Here is an 18,087-nt window from a genome sequence, read left to right as displayed (position 1 = left end):
AATCCCATATCAAATGAATATATTTTCTGTCAGATGTTCCTTCTGATAGTGCTGGTATAATCCTGTAACTCCTACAGTTCTTCTGTTTAAATTTGGTTATGTTGCAAGCCCCAGCCACCTTTTGGAAATGATTGCTGAAGTAATGTCCAAGGAGCACTATGGTGCCTATTTATCTGGGAGCTGGTATGGTTTCCGGTGTTTTATTCTAAAGCTTAATCTTTTTGTTAATTTACGAACAGGGCATTCTTTAAAAGTTTTTTAATATTCCTTTTACACTTTTCTTATTAGCTGCCTTAATTTCTGTGTATGGATTTACTTATGCTTAAATGATAGACTACTTGACACAGCATATTAGAAGGTCATCCTTCTAAGATCTGGGACTTAAGTATTTTCAGGTTCATAATTTACTCTATATGAGAGAATATTATTTTCTGCTACCAAAATACCTTTCTTGAAATAGAAGTAACTTTATACAAAAAAGGTGATTTTTTGTTTTGTTTTTACAAAATCTGCATTTCTTTTTTTTTTTAATAGGTAAGACTGTAAGTAGTAAGTGATGGAGTTTCCTGGAATAAACCACTTTTCTAAACAATAAAATTACATATGCAAAATTCAAGTCTGTTGCAGTGGTATAGGAGTAATGAGTAATAAGGTGGCGGCAATGGAAAACAGAAAGAAAGAGTACAGGGAGTTGATCTGGAGATTAACTAGTATTGAGGGAAGAGAAGACTGAGAGTCAGGAATGATTCTACAGTATTAAAACTGAGTACTGAGGACAGTGGGGGCAACAATGACAGAACAAGGGGTTGCTTTGGTTGGAATGATGACAAGCTTGGTACTATTTTAAGTCATGCTTATGCAATCAGATATGACAGGTATATTCTAGTGACCTGGTTATAAATACACCAGTGAAAGGTGAGAAATTACTTATTAGATGAATCAGAACCAATATACTGAAGTTCCTAGGAAAAGTATATGATAATGTAAAAATCAGAGTTTCACAGATGTTATTTAAAAAACTCAATTATTTACAAATCAAATAATCACTAAACAGCTTTATCACTTGCTTTAATGAATGAGATTGAAACACATTTTTCCTTTGACTTATTTTAACATATGTGAGCAATCACATATATAACTTGGAGTTGATAAAAACATTTTATATTCTGTACATAAAAATTACAGAGAATATTATTAGATTACAGTTATGACATTAAAGGCAAGAAATCATTTGTTGAAAAAATAGTATTATTAAAGCTGGGGATAAGTTTCTCATCTATAAATTTCTAAAAAAATATAAGAAGGAAAATAGAACAGTCCATTTTCCTGTTAAAAAAATCAAGCTCTGAGACAAAAAGAGTATATGTGGTTTTTAGCTTTACACATTTGTTTTAAATTGTAAAACTTGCTTCTTCCTGAGTATTTAATAGATTCAGTTATTTCTTAAATTTCTCTAACTTCCTTACACTGTTTTTTATGTTGCTTCATTTTCTTAACTGCTAAGAGAGGAGAATATTATACCCTAAGCCCCAACAGAACAGATTTTCCACTATATAGTTACAGAATCCCCTCAGAAACCTATAAAATGTTTCTACTGTATTTATGGGGACTTCCTCCAGACCTGCTGCTTTATGGCTGTTCTTATATTAGAAGAGTCTGATTCATGTATGCCCAAGCCCAACAGACAGCAATAAAAATCATTCAGGTTTATAATAAATACAATTATAATAGAATTTAAGCATAGAGACAGCTAACTAACAAACAAACTGAAAACAATCAGGTATTTAACAACCACCACCACCACAACTAAAGGAAGAAAATGGTTTATACTGTTTGACTTGCAAATTATACTTCTGGGAATTTACTGTAATGAAGCCAATAAAACAGAAAAGTACCTGTACAACAGTATTCACTGGAATACCAAATATAATAGCAAAAAATTGTAAACAACCTCAGTGATAGGATAATGGAAAAATTATTGCAACTCAAAGGAATATTATGTAGACATTTAAAATGATACATATGAAGGTTATTTAAAAATATGGATATGTGTATATGAAATAGCATGAGGTTAAAATGCAGGTCCCCAAACTGTATATGTATTATAATCACAACTATATACACACACACACACACTGGATAAAATAAAAACAATTATAGCAGAATTATGGAATTAAGAGCAACTGCCTTATAGCCTAGATGGGAGCAGAGTCTGGGGGAGAATGGATATATGTATACGTATGGCTGAGTTTCTTCACTGTTCACCTGAAACTATCACAACATTGTTAATTGGTTACATCCCAATACAAAATAAAAAGTTAAAAAAAAGAGTAACTGCCTTAAAATTTCATTAATATTTTAAAGCTGCTTCAATTAGAGATAATTTTTAAAATATTTATTAAAAAACTATACTGTATGTTTAAGATACATAACAATGGTCATTAAAACTTTACATTATCCTTTGGGAGAAAACCCAGCAATCTTTATAATAAAAAAGAATATATATTTTCCTAAATAAGAGAATTGAGAAGAAAATATAAAATGTATTGAGTATTTCTCCTGAAAACTTGAATTTGAGAAAAAAAATCTTAAAAAGACAGGATTTTTAAAAAGAAAATTTTCACAACATGGCTAGTAGAATAAAATCATAATTTTGGAGTAGTCATAAGTCCTGTGAGTTCAGTTCATATGTGTCCGTGTGTGTGCAATTTTATATTCCTTCTATATACACAGTACAAAGCCTTTGACTATGTGGATCACAACAAACTGCGGAAAATTCTTAAAGAGATGGGAATACCAGACCACCTGACCTGCCTCCTGGGAAATCTGTATGCAGGTCAAGAAGAAACAGTTAGAACTGGACATGGAACAATGGATTGGTTCCAAATCGGGAAAGGAGTATGTCAAGCCTGTATATTGTCACCCTGCTTATTTAACTTATATGCAGAATGAATCATGCGAAATGCCAGACTGGATGAAGCACAAGCTGGAATCAAGATTGCTGGGAGAAATATCAATAACCTCAGATACACAGATGATACCACTCTTATGGCAGAAAGTGAAGAAGAACTAAAGAGCCTCTTGATGAAAGTGAAAAGGAGAGTGAAAAAGTTGGCTTAAAACTCAACATTCAGAAAACGAAGATCATGGCATCTGGTCCCATCACTTCATGGCAAATAGATGGAGAAACTATGGAAAGAGTGACAGACTACTTTCTTGAGCTCTAAAATCACTGCAGATGGTGACTGCAGCCATGAAATTAAAAGATGCTTGCTCCTTGGAAGAAAAGCAATGACTAACCTAGACAGCATATTAAAAAGCAGAGACATTACTTTTCTGACAAAGGTCCATCTCTTCAAAGCTATGGTTTTTCCAGTAGTCATGTATGGATGTGAGAGCTGGACTATAAAGAAAGCTGAGCACCGAAGAATTGATGCTTTTGAACTGTGGTGTTGGAGAAGACGCTTGAGAGTCCCTTGGACTGCAAGGAGATTAAACCAGTCAATCCTAAAGGAAATCAACCTTGAATATTCATTGGAAGGACTGATGCTGAAGTAGAAACTCCAATACTTTGGCCACCTGGTGTGAAGAACCACTCACTGGAAAAGACCCTGATGCTGGAAAAGATTGAAGGTGGGAAGAGAAGGGGACGACAGAAGATGAGATGGTTGGATGGTTGGACTGACTCAATGGCCATGAGTCTGAGTAGGCTCCCTAAGTCGGTGATGGACAGGGAAGACTGGCATGCTGCAGTCCATCTGGTCGCAAAGAACTGGACACAACTAAGCGGGTGAACTGAACTGATACATAGTATCAATGAATGATGGGTCCTTGCTTAGCTTTAAGTTGATGGCAATAACAATCTAATCATGCATTTGGTTTGGTTTCAAAAAGTTAACACACACACACACTCTCCACAGTCACTTAGCTTAGGTACTAATGTTTCTGAGGATCCTACTTATAGAAAACTCTGCTGAATGTGGTGCCACTTCCTATTATAATTTTTAACAATCAGTTAGATATAAAACAAAGTACCCAGTGTAAGCTATGCATATAAAATGTTTTTGTCTTTGTCATTTACTGCGCATGTAAAAGTGTTATTACAGAATAGAATAAAGATAAACTTAAGGAATGTATTAGGTGCCTAGTGAAATTAAAAATAAAATATTCTAAAGTAAAAGGAAGAAATAAAGTTAAATAGTTTTAGCCTAAAACTATTTCAATAATCTTTAATTCCATAACAAAGTCATTTTTATTACTTACTCACAATTATAGTAACAGAAAAATCTGAAGTCTGACCTTTTGTTTAAATATCCTAATCAATTAACAATTCTTAATTTTTCAAGTTCCCTTCCTGTATGTTTGGGTACACACACACAAACACTTTTCTATAGAGCTACAAAATCTTCATAATTATTAACAGGACTTAAAACTGTTGTATAGGATCTGTGATTTGACCATGACAGAGTACCTAGAAACAGGCTTATCTTTCTGCCATAAACTATAATAAATCTGGATAAAATAGCATATGAAGCAACTCTTTTTAGGCACTGGACTACACTTCAGACAGCAGAGGACTGTGATCCTTAAAAGAAGAGAAACACAAAAGGCGTTTACCCTGGCTTTCTGTCTAGTTCATGTTCTAGACTGTGGTACAGAGGGGAGTCCAAGAAGAGCCTGGCTGTCTCACTGAGTGACAGCTTTGTGAGTTAAGAAGGCAGAAATCAGGGTTCAGAGCCACTGAGATGGTGAGGCTTTGTGTGGCAGAATACTGAAGAAGAGAGGGCTGGACAAAGAGGAGGGCCACTGAAGTCTGCATAGATTGTGCAGTGCAGTGCTTGGAGATGCTAGAGTTCTGGCTAAGCCAGAGACCATTCTGAACACCTTAGGTATTCAGTTAAGACCCCCAAAATACCATGCTATAGAAATAAGAACCACACTAGATTCAGAACAGATTTAGAAAACAAACTTTTATGGTTACTGGCGGGGGGGGGGGGCGGTGGCGGGGGGGGCGGCAGGGCAAGGGAAAGGGAGAAGGGATAAACTGGGAGACTGACACATCCATACCACTGTATATAAAATAGATACCTAATAAGGACCTATTGTCACCTGCTTATTTAACTTATATGCAGAGTACATCATGAGAAACGCTGGGCTGGAAGAAGCACAAGCTGGAATCAAGATTGCCGGGAGAAATATCAATAATCTCAGATATGCAGATGACACCACCCTTATGGCAGAAAGTGAACAGGAGCTAAAAAGCCTCTCGATGAAAGTGAAAGTGTAGAGTGAAAAAGTTGGCTTAAAGCTCAACATTCAGAAAACGAAGATCATGGCATCTAGTCCCATCACTTCATGGGAAATAGATAGGGAAACAGTGGAAACAGTGTCAGACTTTATTTTGGGGGCTCAAAAATCAGTGCAGATGGTGACTGCAGCCATGACATTAAAAGACGCTTACTCCTTGGAAGAAAAGTTATGACCAACCTAGACAGCATATTCAAAAGCAGAGACAACAAAGTTCCGTCTAGTCAAGGCTATGGTTTTTCCAGTGGTCATGTATGGATGTGACAGTTGGACTGTGAAGAAGGCTGAGCACTGAAGAATTGATGCTTTTAAACTGTGGTGTTGGAGAAGACTCTTGAGAGTCCCTTGGACTGCAAAGAGATCCAACAATTCCATTCTAGAGGAGATCAGCCCTGGGATTTCTTTGGAGGGAATGATGCTGAAGCTGAAACTCCAGTACTTTGGCCACCTCATATGAAGAGTTGACTCATTGGAAAAGACTCTGATGCTGGGAGGGATTGGGGGCAGGAGGAGAAGAGGACGACAGAGGATGAGATGGCTGGATGGCATCACTGACTCGATGGACATGAGTTTGGGTGAACTCCAGGAGTTGGTGATGGACAGGGAGGCCTGGAGTGCTGCAATTCATGGGGTCGCAAAGAGTCGGACACGGCTGAGCGACTGAACTGAACTGATACAGTACAGGGAACTCTATTCAATACTCTGTAATGACCTATACGGGAAAAGAACCTAAAAAAGAGTGGATATATGTATATGTATAACTGATTCACTTTGCTGTATACCTGAAACAAGCACAAAACTGTAAACCAATTATACTCCAATGAAAGTTAAAAAAAGAAAAAAAATCTGTCAACCTTGGTTTCTATATGCAGTGAGGATATCTTTCAAAATTTAAAAACAGAGATATCTTCAGGTATATAAAACCTGAGAGAATTTGTTACCAGCAGAATCTACATGACAAGAAATTTTTTCAGACTAAAGGAGAATGGTACTACATAGACACTGAGGTAGACTAAAGAGACCACAAGCGATAAATATGTGACTAAATCTAAAAGACAATATTTAAAAAAATTCTTTCTTAATTACTCTTAAAAATTATTAACTATATACAGCAAAAATAATGAATTACAAAGTTTATAAATGTATAGAAGTAAAAGTATGTGTTAGTTGCTCAGCTGTGTCTGATTCTTTGCAACCCCATGGACTGTAGCCCCCCAGGCTCCTCTGTCCATGAGATTCCTTCCCCAGGCAAGAATACTGGAGTGGGTTTCCATTCCCTTCTCTAGGGGATCTTCCTGACCCAGGGATTGAACCCACATTTCTTGCATGGCAGGCAGATTCTTTACTGTCTGAGCCACTAGAGGGCTATAGAAGTAAACTAGATAACCACAATAGAGCAAACACTGCATGACTAAGTAGAATCACATTGTTGTAAGGTTTTTACATTTTACTGACATATAATGTTGTAAAAACATTAATTCTAAGTGGGCTTGTATGAAGTTGAGGAAGCACACAGCAATGTCTGGAATTGTGGTTCTCCAAGTGTGACCCATTTTCAGGTAGTTCATTAAGTCAAAACTATTTTCATAATAATACTGTCATTTGCATTTTTCACTGTGTAACATTTGCACTGATGGTGTAAGAGCAATAGTGGGTAAAACTGCAACTGCCCAAGTATGAAACGAGGCAGTAGCACCAAAGTGTATAGATGATCTCTGATTTATGATGGTTCAATTTGTGATTTTTTGACTTTATAATGGTGCAAAAGTGATATGCATTTAGCAGACATTGTACTTGGAATCGTGATCTTTTTCTGGGCTAATCATTGTGGTATAATACTGTCTCATGATGCTAGGCACTGGCAGTGACCTACAGCTCCCAGTCAGCCATGTGATCACAAAGATAAACAATCAATTCACTTACTCATTCTGTACGAATACAACCTTCTGTTTTTTACTTTCAGTACAGCCTTCAATATATTACACAAGATACTCAACAATTTATTAAAAATATGTGTGGTATTAGATGATATTGCCCAATTGTAGGATAATGTAAATGTGCTAAGCATGTTTAAGGTAGGACAGGCTAAATTCTGTTTGGTAGGCTAGACATATTAATTGCATTTTTGACTTACAATATTTTCAACTTATTTGTATATAACCCCATTGTAAGTCAAGGAAGATCTGTACTAGCAGTCATCAATTCTATACCACCAGCCAGGGGATGATAAAGAATGTGCCAGTTTTTGTTTTAAAAAATTAAATTCACTGGAGAATGTGTTGGGAAGCACGCAAAAAGCTGCACACTGAAGACAGATGACTGACTTGTAGAAAAGCACTTGTACGACTGTTTGCATTGTGAACTGAATTAGGTGCTTTTTTCATGGAATGCTATTTTTACTTGAAAGAGCAACTGTAGACAAACTACAGCTATTCAGACTTGAGTATTTGGCATCTTAAAAGTAAATGAAATGAGCCTATCTATCACTTTAAGGAAAAAAAAAACAGTATTTGCTGTCAAAGACAAATGTTGTGCTTTCAAACAAAAATTTGAATCTTGGAAAAACTGTGTCTACCACCATGAGTTTGATAGTTTTCAATACTTAAAGAGATTTTTCCTGATGGGAATAATGGTGTATTAATAAATGTGATTTCTGATTATTAATGAAATGTGTCATTTGAATCTCCAAAAAACAGGGAACTAAACTTTCCAAATTATCCATGTGTGATATTATAAAATGATACCTAGGTTTAAAAAAAGATTCCTTCAAAGTATAAGGTGCAACAATGGTTTATAATATAGCAGAATATCAAAAGTTCACTGATATGGTTTCATATTCTATATTTGCAACTAAAAAACTGCTACTAAACTTATAAACTTATCATGCTTATAAATTTATCATAAAAGGCTATTATAAAACTCTTCTTTACAAGTACGTATTTGTGTGAGACCAAATTTTCTTTATATAATTCAACTTAAACAGCATGACATAACAGATTGAATGAAGAAGCAGATATAAGAATCCAGGTTTTTCCATTGTCAGATATTAAAGAGACTCTCAAATATTTAAAACAATGCCATTCCTTGAACTATATTTTTTGGGAGCACACAGATATTTTCACTAAAATATGTAATTTATATGAACATAGAATGGATTTATTATTGTTTTAAAATTAATACTTTTAATGTTCAGTTTCAATCTCTAATATGGAACATATCAATATATACAGTCCACGTAAATAAAAAGTTTTGGGGTCCTCAATAATTTACTGTGTACAGGGGTCCTAAGACCACAATGTTTGAAACTGTTGCTCTAAAATAACATCTAAAAAATAATTTTAAGATGTATAGTCAAAAAGTTAGTAGAGAAAAATAAAAGAACAGATGAGTCAAAAAATAAACAGAAATATAACCAGATTGTATTAACTTACAAAGCTACCAGGATTGGGTGTTACCTTAAATTTCTCACTCTTTTTCTTTCATTTTTGGCATTATTTTAGTAGATCTAAAAAGGTACCAAATTGTTTTGATTTGTATTTTTTTTACTGTTGTATATTTTCCCATATGTTCACATGTACTTCTTTCTGGGTCAACTTTCTATTTCTGTTGCCTATTTATCCACATAACAAAAGGTTTTCATGCTTTTCTAACAATATAACAAATACTCAAATGTTAATCTTGATATATGGCAGTGGAAAGTAATTTAGATTTTCTGTGTCTCTCAGTTTTAGTATTAGTAAAATAAGTGTAATAGTTCTCAAAAGAGTATACAACTAAGATTATGTACTTTGAAATTATAATTATCCTATTTCATCAAATCTAAGATAGCATTATTTTCTGTACCAGTAGGAAAGAAAAAACACTTCCAATTACAATGGCAAGATGCTATCAATTTTAAGAAATATCCTGATTTTAGAGATGTTAATTGGTGAAAAAATGTCTCGGGTGGATAAAATATAGCTGATATAGATGTGTCAGACAATAACTGAATTAACTTCAATTAAATCTTTTCTACTATTGACACTAATTTATAATTCTGACTCCTGGATTTCCACTTATCTTTTTGGCTGTAATAAACATTTAAATTGATTGTTTTTATTAATAGGTCAGTTTCTCACTTAGGAAGGTATGACTTACAAAAGAATCAATGCCTTCCCATTTCTGCATAAAATGTAATAGAGCTCACAGCTGCTGGAAAAAAAATTCACTTCTCTCATTAAACATTTACTAACAACCTATATCTATTATTTGAAGATGAAGATTTGGTATAACTCAGAATTGGTACGATGAGGAGCTGTAATAGATTATTTAAGAACAAAGACTATAACATAGTAAGATGGGAATAGGTATATGGGGGGCATTCTTTTTTTAAATTTTATTAATTTTTATATTTATTTTACTTTACAATACTGTACTGGTTTTGCCATACATTGACATGAATCCACCATGGGTGTACATGAGTTCCCAATCCTGAACCCCCCTCCCGCCTCCCATCCCATATCATCTCTCTGGATCATCCCCGTGCACCAGCCCCAAGCATCCTGTATCCTGCATCAAACATATACTGGCGATTCATTTCTTACATGATAGTATACATGTTTCAATGCCATTCTCCCAAATCATCCCACCCTCTCCCTCTCCCTCAGAGTCCAAAAGTCCGATGTACACATCTGTGTCTCTTTTGCTGTCTCGCATACAGGGTCATCATTATCATCTTTAAAAATCAAAATGCAAATAATACTAATGCTTATGAAGTTTCACCTCTACCCTATCTCTTATCCCCATGCCCATCCCTGAGATAAACACCATTATCAGTATGATGGGGACCTTTTCAGACATTTCTCTGAGTATATACAAACAAAGATCTGAATATATATGCAGTACACATATAGAAATTCCTTAATAAAAATGAGGCCATACTAGAGATACCTTTCTGCAATTTGTTCCTGTTTAATGACATATCATAGCCAACTCTTGATATCAATACACATGGATCTTTCTTATTTTTACTAACTGTGACATTATTTTCCAATGTATGGATGCAAACCATATTTTTAAAGGCCTTATTGAGATACAATTGACATACAGCATATATTTAAAGTGTATGATTTGATAAGTTTGACAAATGTAATCTTCATGAAACCATCACCACAACCTAGATAATGACCTTTATCCATCACCCTCAAAAGTTTCCTTGTGCCCTTTTGTAACTCCTCCCTTCCATGCTTCTCCCTCTCATCACACCCGCCTCCTGCTTCACCAACAACCACTGATCTGTCATCTGCCTCTACAGATTAGTTTGCATTTTCTAGTCTAGTAAAAGTAAAGTACACATTCTTTATTTCTAGCTTCTTCCACTCAATGCCCTCCTCCAGGGGATCTTCCCAACCCAGAGATCGAACCCAGGTCTCTCATGTTGCAGGCAATTCTTTACCGTCTATTTGTTTATCCATTTACTTATTGATGGATATTTGCATTGTTTCCAAATTTGGTTATTACAAAAAAAGCTGCTATGAACAATCATGTAAAAGTATCTGTATAGATATATGCTTTCTTTTCTCTTGGATAAATATCTAGGAATGGAATGGCTAAATCATACACAGGGTACCTGTTTAATTTTTAAAGAAGCCGCCAAGCTGTTTTCCATAGTGATTATATTGTTTTATGTTCCCACAGCAGTGTATGAAAATTCCAGTTCCTCTACATCTTCACCAACAGTATTGGTACAGTATTTTGAATTTTAGCTATTCTAATAAAAATGTAGTAGTATTTCACTGTGATTTTAATTTGCACTTCCCTAATGACTAATGGTGTTTGAATATCTTTTCATATGCTTGTTACCTGTGTGTGTTCTTAGGTACAGTGTCTATTCAATATTTTGCCCATTTTTATAAGGTTGTTTGTTTACTGAATTTTGAGGGCTTTTTTATATATTCTGATTTTATTAGCCATAAAATGAATAAACTATTGATATATGCAACAACGTGTATAAATCTACAACCATTATCCCTAGTAAAAGAGGCCAGACAAAAAAAAAGAGCATATATTGTGATTCCCTCTACATAAAATACTGGAAAATGCAAACTAATCCATAATGCGTGCTATGTTCTTTCTCCTTCATTCCTTCTTTCCTTTCTGTTTTGTTGGCAGATAAATTCTCTTTTATCTTTCTCAGTAAGCTTCAGTTTGAAGGCTGGGTATTATGTATTTTCTGTACTTTTCTGGTAATCTGAGGGTGTCAGAGGTGGGGGAGAAGGGGAAACTCTACTGAGTAGTGGGCAGACTTTATGAGGGTCTGGGTCTGCTTTTTTCTTTTTTGAGATTAAGTCCTCTGCTAGGTTTCACTTACCTAGTTAGGATGTGCCCTATTCCTAAGGGGGTTTCCCCTGGGCTTTGGACAGTTCCCTCAATTCAGCATGGAACTCTGGAAAATGGTGAGCCCCTCGATTTTCCCTGCTCTGCTATGACCTCAAATTCTTCTCTAATAGGTAAGAATATTTATTTTCAAGGATTTTTTCTCAACTTTTGCCAGGGTTGCCTAGTGAGTATTAGTAATGATTTCTCAGCTGATCTTTCCGTAGTATCGCTTCTGAGGGATACAGGTAGGGTTAGGAGCCACTCTGAGCCAAATATGAATCTACAGTTTCCTTCCTTGGTCACTAATTATCCATGTTCCTGAACTCTTATAGTTGCTGTTGGTATAGTTTTTGCTTGTTTTCACTATTTCTTATTCATTTTGTTGGAGGATAAATACTTTGGTTTTCAAATTCAACCGATTTCCTCTCCTGGAGGACTCAGGCTTATTCATGAAACAGACTAGAGCTCCTTTAGAGCAGTGATCACCTCCTTCTCCTCTCCTGAGTACTCCTTAGAATCTAGCCCAGTGATAGGAACATGTGAATATTAAAAAAGTGGGGAAGAAAGATACCACTTCATGTTTTATAACAGTAACTCTAGTGTCCTGAACAACAGAGCCTGATTTAGTCTCATAAAATACTTCTTTTGTCACACCGTTTACCCAGTTTCAAAATGTGAAACCTCTCTTCCAAGTGGGCTGGTCTATTTTTTGCTTTGAAAAACACCTTGTGTACAAGACAGATCTTTGCTCATGCTAATGTCTAGAACAAAAGGATTTTCATTGTTTAAATCTTCCTCCTTTAGTGCCCAGGGTAAATCCTACCTACTCTATTAAGTCTTATTGACTTCTGTATATCCCCATCTCAAAAATCTCTCCCAGTTATCCATAGGATCTCTACTGTCTTCACTATATGACCTTGCATAGTCCTCTATACTGTTTATGTCTTCATTGATACATATCTCAATTCTTATAATCATATCCAGAACAATGCCTTTTAGTGAGCACTTACTCCTACTAAGTGTTTTATATATTTATTTCCTTTAACACTCACAACACTTCATGAAAAAACACTTGCTCAAATTCTGATAGCTGGAAAGGGGTAGATTCAGGACTTAAACTGAGATTTTTTTTTTTTAATTCTAAAGCCCATGTTTAGCTACAAAATTAACTCTCAGACTAGCTGTAAACTTCAAGTAGACATGAACTGAATCTCCTATTTCTCTACATTGATTCACTTATTCAAATATACTTATTAAGCACCTATAATATAGAGAACATCCCAATGGGACAGATAGAAGCTAAGATCTTCTCTGAAGAGCCATATAGTCTAATAATGAAGATGAAACAAACGTATAAGTAACTAAAGTGAATGTTAGGAAACAGTAATAACAATAATATAGCTAATTTTTATGTGCTGCTTACTTGTTATATAACTACATACTAGATTCAATCCTCACAATGACTCTATGAGGTAAATATTGCTATTATTATCCCATTTTAGAGATGAGGAAACTGAGGCACAGATTGAGTAACTTCCTAAAGTTAGACATGCAGACTGTCTCTTTTAACATCTAGATTGCCTCTCATGATAAATTACTGTATAAGGAAAATTCAGACTATATAATAAGAATTTTTGATATCTAAACTCTACAGGGATTCCAGAAACAATCAATTATTTACATAAGTTTTAAAATAGAAATTCATGTTGCAAGATATAGATCCTACCTTGGACCTATAGAGAATTATTTAGTTCAGCATTTTAAACTAAAGGTCATGACACTTGTAGTCAGTCATGAAACCAGTTTAATCTACCTACACTTAAAAAGAGAAATAAACAGAAATGGAGTAGAAAAGAATAAATGGAAACTATAAGTACATGGTAAAACTGTAAAGGAAACTTCTGTTCCTGTTTCACGTGTGTGCATGTATTATATGTATATGTACTGGCCCATGATGTAAACTGTTCTCCTTACACTGGATCATGCCAGAAACCTTGAAAGCTGCTGGCCTAGCTGATTTAGTTATATGACAATACAAGTGCTTACTGCTTCCTTATAAATGTTAGGGACCCCCTGAAAAGTTCTTACACCCTTAAACCAGGAATAGCATGGAATAAGAAATGATTTTTCCAAGTAACTATAAGTTGCTCAGTATAGACAGATGTCTGAGCCAAGCCTCACGAGCAATCTGAATACAGTTTTATGTCAGTGGCTCCCAAATGGATAAATGTAATAAATATAATTAAAAGTCTATAAGCAGAATATAAAATGGTTTAGTCATTGTGGAAAAGTTTGGCCGTTCCTCAAAATTTAAACACATACTTACCACATGACCCCACAATTCCATTCCTAGGTATTTATCTCTACGACTTGAAAACAAAGACTCAAACAAGTACATGTACACACATGTTCACAGCAGCTCTATGCGCAAAAGCCAAAAGGTAGAAACAACTTAAATGCCCATCAGTAAATGAATGGATAAACCAATTGTGGTGTACGTAGAATATTATTCTGTCATAAAAAGGAATGAGGTACTAATACATGCTACAATATGGATGAACCTCCAAGACTTACGCTAAGGGAAAGAAGCTGGACCCAAAAGACCACTTGTTATATGATCTCACTTATACAAAATATCCAGAAGAGGTAATTCCGTAGAGACAAAACACAGATTGGTGGTTGCCAGGGGCTGGGAACTGTAGCATAAGCATAAGCTGCTTAATGAATAAGGAAATTTACTTTAGAGTGATGGAAATGTTTTGGAACTAGATAGAGATGCTGGTTGCACAAAATCGTGAATGTAATTTATGCCACTGAACTGTTCCCTTTAAAATGGTTAACTTTGTGTTTTGTGAAATTCACTTAACTAAACTATTAATAATTAAGAACCTATAGGCAGATGTAAATACTAGTTATACAAATTCTAGAATCTGGAGGCAAATATTATTCAGGATATAGAAACTGAAGAAAAAGGGTTATTTTCATTTTGTCTCAAAAAAATTTTTAAAAGAGGTTCATATATAGAGTAAATAGTTCTTATTAACTAAATCAGAAGCTAGAGGAAAAAATAAACTGTACACAATTCTGAGCAATATCTCTGAGAGAAAATTGACATGTATTTTTTAAGAAAAGTCTTAAAAGGACTTCCCTGGTAGTCCAGTGGCTAAAACTCCAAGCTCCCAGTACAGAGGGGCCTGGGTTCGATCCCTGGTTGGGGAACTATATCCCACATGCTGCAACTAAGACCTGGCACAGCCAAACAAATACATTCTTAAAAATTCTTAAAAAAATAAAAATCAGCATGAGGAAACATTATTCTTAAATATAAAGCAGGAAATAAGGAAGGAAGCGAGAACTTTTAGACAGAACTCTGTACTTGAAATAAGGAGAAAGTAAACCAGTCTTCTGGTTTCAGTTTAATTTACATATCTTCTCTTCAAGCAAAAAAAGGTGGGGGGCTCGGGGACATGTGGGGAGATGTTGTGAAGCAAGTTATTTCCCTCTTCCCTTGGAGGAAATTATTATTATTATTATTACAGTACATATCTGTCTTTGGAGAGAGTTCACTAGAGGTATCCTGGCACAGGCAGGATAACCTCTTTTGGGGGTATGCTATGGAGGAGGATGGCTGTAGAGACCAGGTAAGGTTTTTCAAACTTTCTCTAGGCTGCTAGAGTGAGGGAGAGGTGGGAGAGCAAAGGGGAGATGGAACTGTTGATGTCCCAAGCCTCTATGCCCACTTCTCAGAAGAGGTTTGTTTTCTACCTTTTAAATACTGGGATTTTACATTAAGATTTCACTTGGAAAAAAAAAATTCTGCTGCTAAAGAAATATTTGAAAACCACTGGACTGGATCAAGGATTCCTAAACCTGGTAGTTCAAAAGAATGACTAAAAGAACTTTTTCAAATTGCAAATTTTGGGGCCATACCCACAGACCTAGTGAAATAACTCCCAAGGGGTTCTTGTGCAGTTGCCCTAAGCTAGCCCATAGTGTTTGAGAGGCACTGAACCAGATGACCTTTGCTCCCTGAGAGCCTATGACAAAACAGAACTTAAGTGGGCAGGCAGGAATCTTGGGCAAAAGAGCTGATGGTAGCAAACAGAAAATGAGATGTAGACAACTAAATAACTAGAGTCTATTGACAAACACAAACAAATACAAACAACCAAAAACATTTGGCCAACAAAGAGCTTGCCTAGGACCAGAAGTTCCTCTGGAGGTTTAACTGCTTGGTAATTATCTCATAGCCTATTATAACTGTCCAAATTGGTGATGACAGTCAAATGGTTTAACTCAGCAACAAGAAAGTATACTGTCAGCCAAATATATAATTTAAAATTTTCTAGCAGCCATATTAAAAAAAGTGAAAAGAAATAAAATTAACATAAATAATATACTTTAGCTCAATATATCCAAAATAATATCATTTTAACATTTAATTAAGTACAAAAATTACTAATAACATATTTCACAATTTATTTGTATTCAGTCTTCAAAATGTTACAGCACATCTCAATTCAGACTAACTAGGTTTCAAATGCTCAACCACGTGTGGGTAGCAGCCACCATATTGTATAATGCAGGACTAATTAGTAAAAAGTCAATCTATTTCTTTTTAAAATTGATATTCTGTTTCAATATAGAAAGTCCATTAATTACTTTCCCAGCCCTAGAGGTCCTGCACCCAAGGCAGAGGTAACAATTTTGTCTGTGGATATTACACCCAGCCTCTTATCTTCAGACCTGACCCCTCTCTCTCCTCCTAGCAGAGGAATCTGTGTTCTGGACATTTTTCTCAGAATGTCTGGCTCCCCAAACCTATTCAAAATATCTAAAACTAAATGCAACATCTTTATTCCAAAATAAAAATCAATTTACTGTTATTTTGTCAAATTTCTATATCTGTTATGAGTATTCACACGTGGACTTGTTTTCCGTTATTCTGGTAAATACCTGGGAGTGGATGGAACTGCTGTGTCATGTTTGATATAGAGAACAAACTAGTGTTCTAGTGGGGGAGTGGTTACCAGGGGGGAGACAGAAGGAGGGGGAGGATTAAGAGGAACAAACTATTATGTATAAAATAAGCTACAAGGATATATTGTACAACACAGAATACAGCCAATATTTTATAACTATAAATGGAGGATAACCTTTAAAAATTGTGAATCACTATATTTTACACCTGTAACTTATATAATATTGTACATCAACTATACTTCAATTTAAAAAAAGAAAATAGACCACTTGTTTTCTTCTATTATATATATATTTTTAAAAATCAATTTACCTCTTGATTTTCCTATTTCTGTTAGTCATTTGGGATCAAACCTTCAAAGTCAAATGTTTCCTTTTCCTTTATTACAAAAGCACTAAGTTCTACTTTTTCTTTCCTTACAATCTCTCATTGGCCCTTTCCTGCTTCTAGTTATACCTGCTGATCTCTGTTATATGTAACAGTATATACTGTTAACCAAATACTTAATATACCATGTATAATGGATGCCATTTCTCTTCAGTGACTCTGTCATACCTTTCACTTCAGGTGTGAATTTAAGACCATACAATCTTCCTCCCACCCTTACATCTGGTCTATTATCATTCCAACTTTATATCGTTTTCCAATCTCCTAAAAAAGCCTTTACTTTAGGCAAACTATCCTGTGCTCCTAATTAGGCCTTATACTTCCTCATCTAGGTAGGTATGGCTTTCCACCCACCTGGAATGCCCTTACTCCAGCTTTACGTTAAGTCATTATTCCACAAATATTTATGTGTCTGGCACTGTACTGGGTACTAGAGAAACAACAAATATCTCAGTTTCTCCAATTAAACCTTCCTTAATATGTCAATTATACCTCAATAAAGCTTAAACTAAAAGAAACTGAAAAAAAAAATTTTTCCTGACTATTCCAAAACAGAAGTGATTCTGCACTGCTGAGTTGTTCTTATAGGGAACTAGGCCTTGTAAGAATACACTGAGCCCTTATAATTTGCTGCTCTGTATTCCCAATTATCAATTTTTTCTATAAATATCAGTCTATCATCACAAATAGAGTGGATTTCCTAAAAGCACAAATTAAGGTCAAATCGGCATGTTGTCCCTGGTGCTTAGCTGTAAAAGAGACAAGTGGAGGGCTCTACATAGAAAAGAAGCCCCTTCAGTGATATGCTGCAAAATCAGGATCATAAGTGAGCAGGGAGGGCCCAAAGAAATTCAGAACTGGCAACACTTAAGTAAGGATCCAGATCCTTACTTGCACTAGTGGTACAAGAACCCAACTGACAATGCAGGAGATGCAGGTTCAATCCCTGAGTCGGGAAGAACCCCTGGAGGAGGGCCTGGCAACCCACTCCAGTATTCTTGCCTGGAAAATCCCACAGACAGAGGAGCCTGGCAGGCTGCTGTCCATAGAGTTGC

At 35.3% G+C, this 18,087-nt stretch overlaps 1 protein-coding gene across 2 annotated transcripts in view; it reads right to left on the bottom strand.

The window, feature by feature from the left end:
* The window catches only part of METTL8 (methyltransferase 8, tRNA N3-cytidine), an 84,178-nt gene that overhangs the window by 26,187 nt on the left and 39,904 nt on the right, over nucleotides 1-18,087 (bottom strand). The window lies entirely within an intron of this gene.

This window comes from Ovis aries, chromosome 2 (genome assembly GCF_016772045.2).
Source record: "Ovis aries strain OAR_USU_Benz2616 breed Rambouillet chromosome 2, ARS-UI_Ramb_v3.0, whole genome shotgun sequence".
In the NCBI taxonomy this organism is placed as follows: domain Eukaryota; kingdom Metazoa; phylum Chordata; class Mammalia; order Artiodactyla; family Bovidae; genus Ovis; species Ovis aries.
Note: the sequence above shows the minus strand (reverse complement) of the source record. Positions and strands in the feature narration are given on the sequence as shown.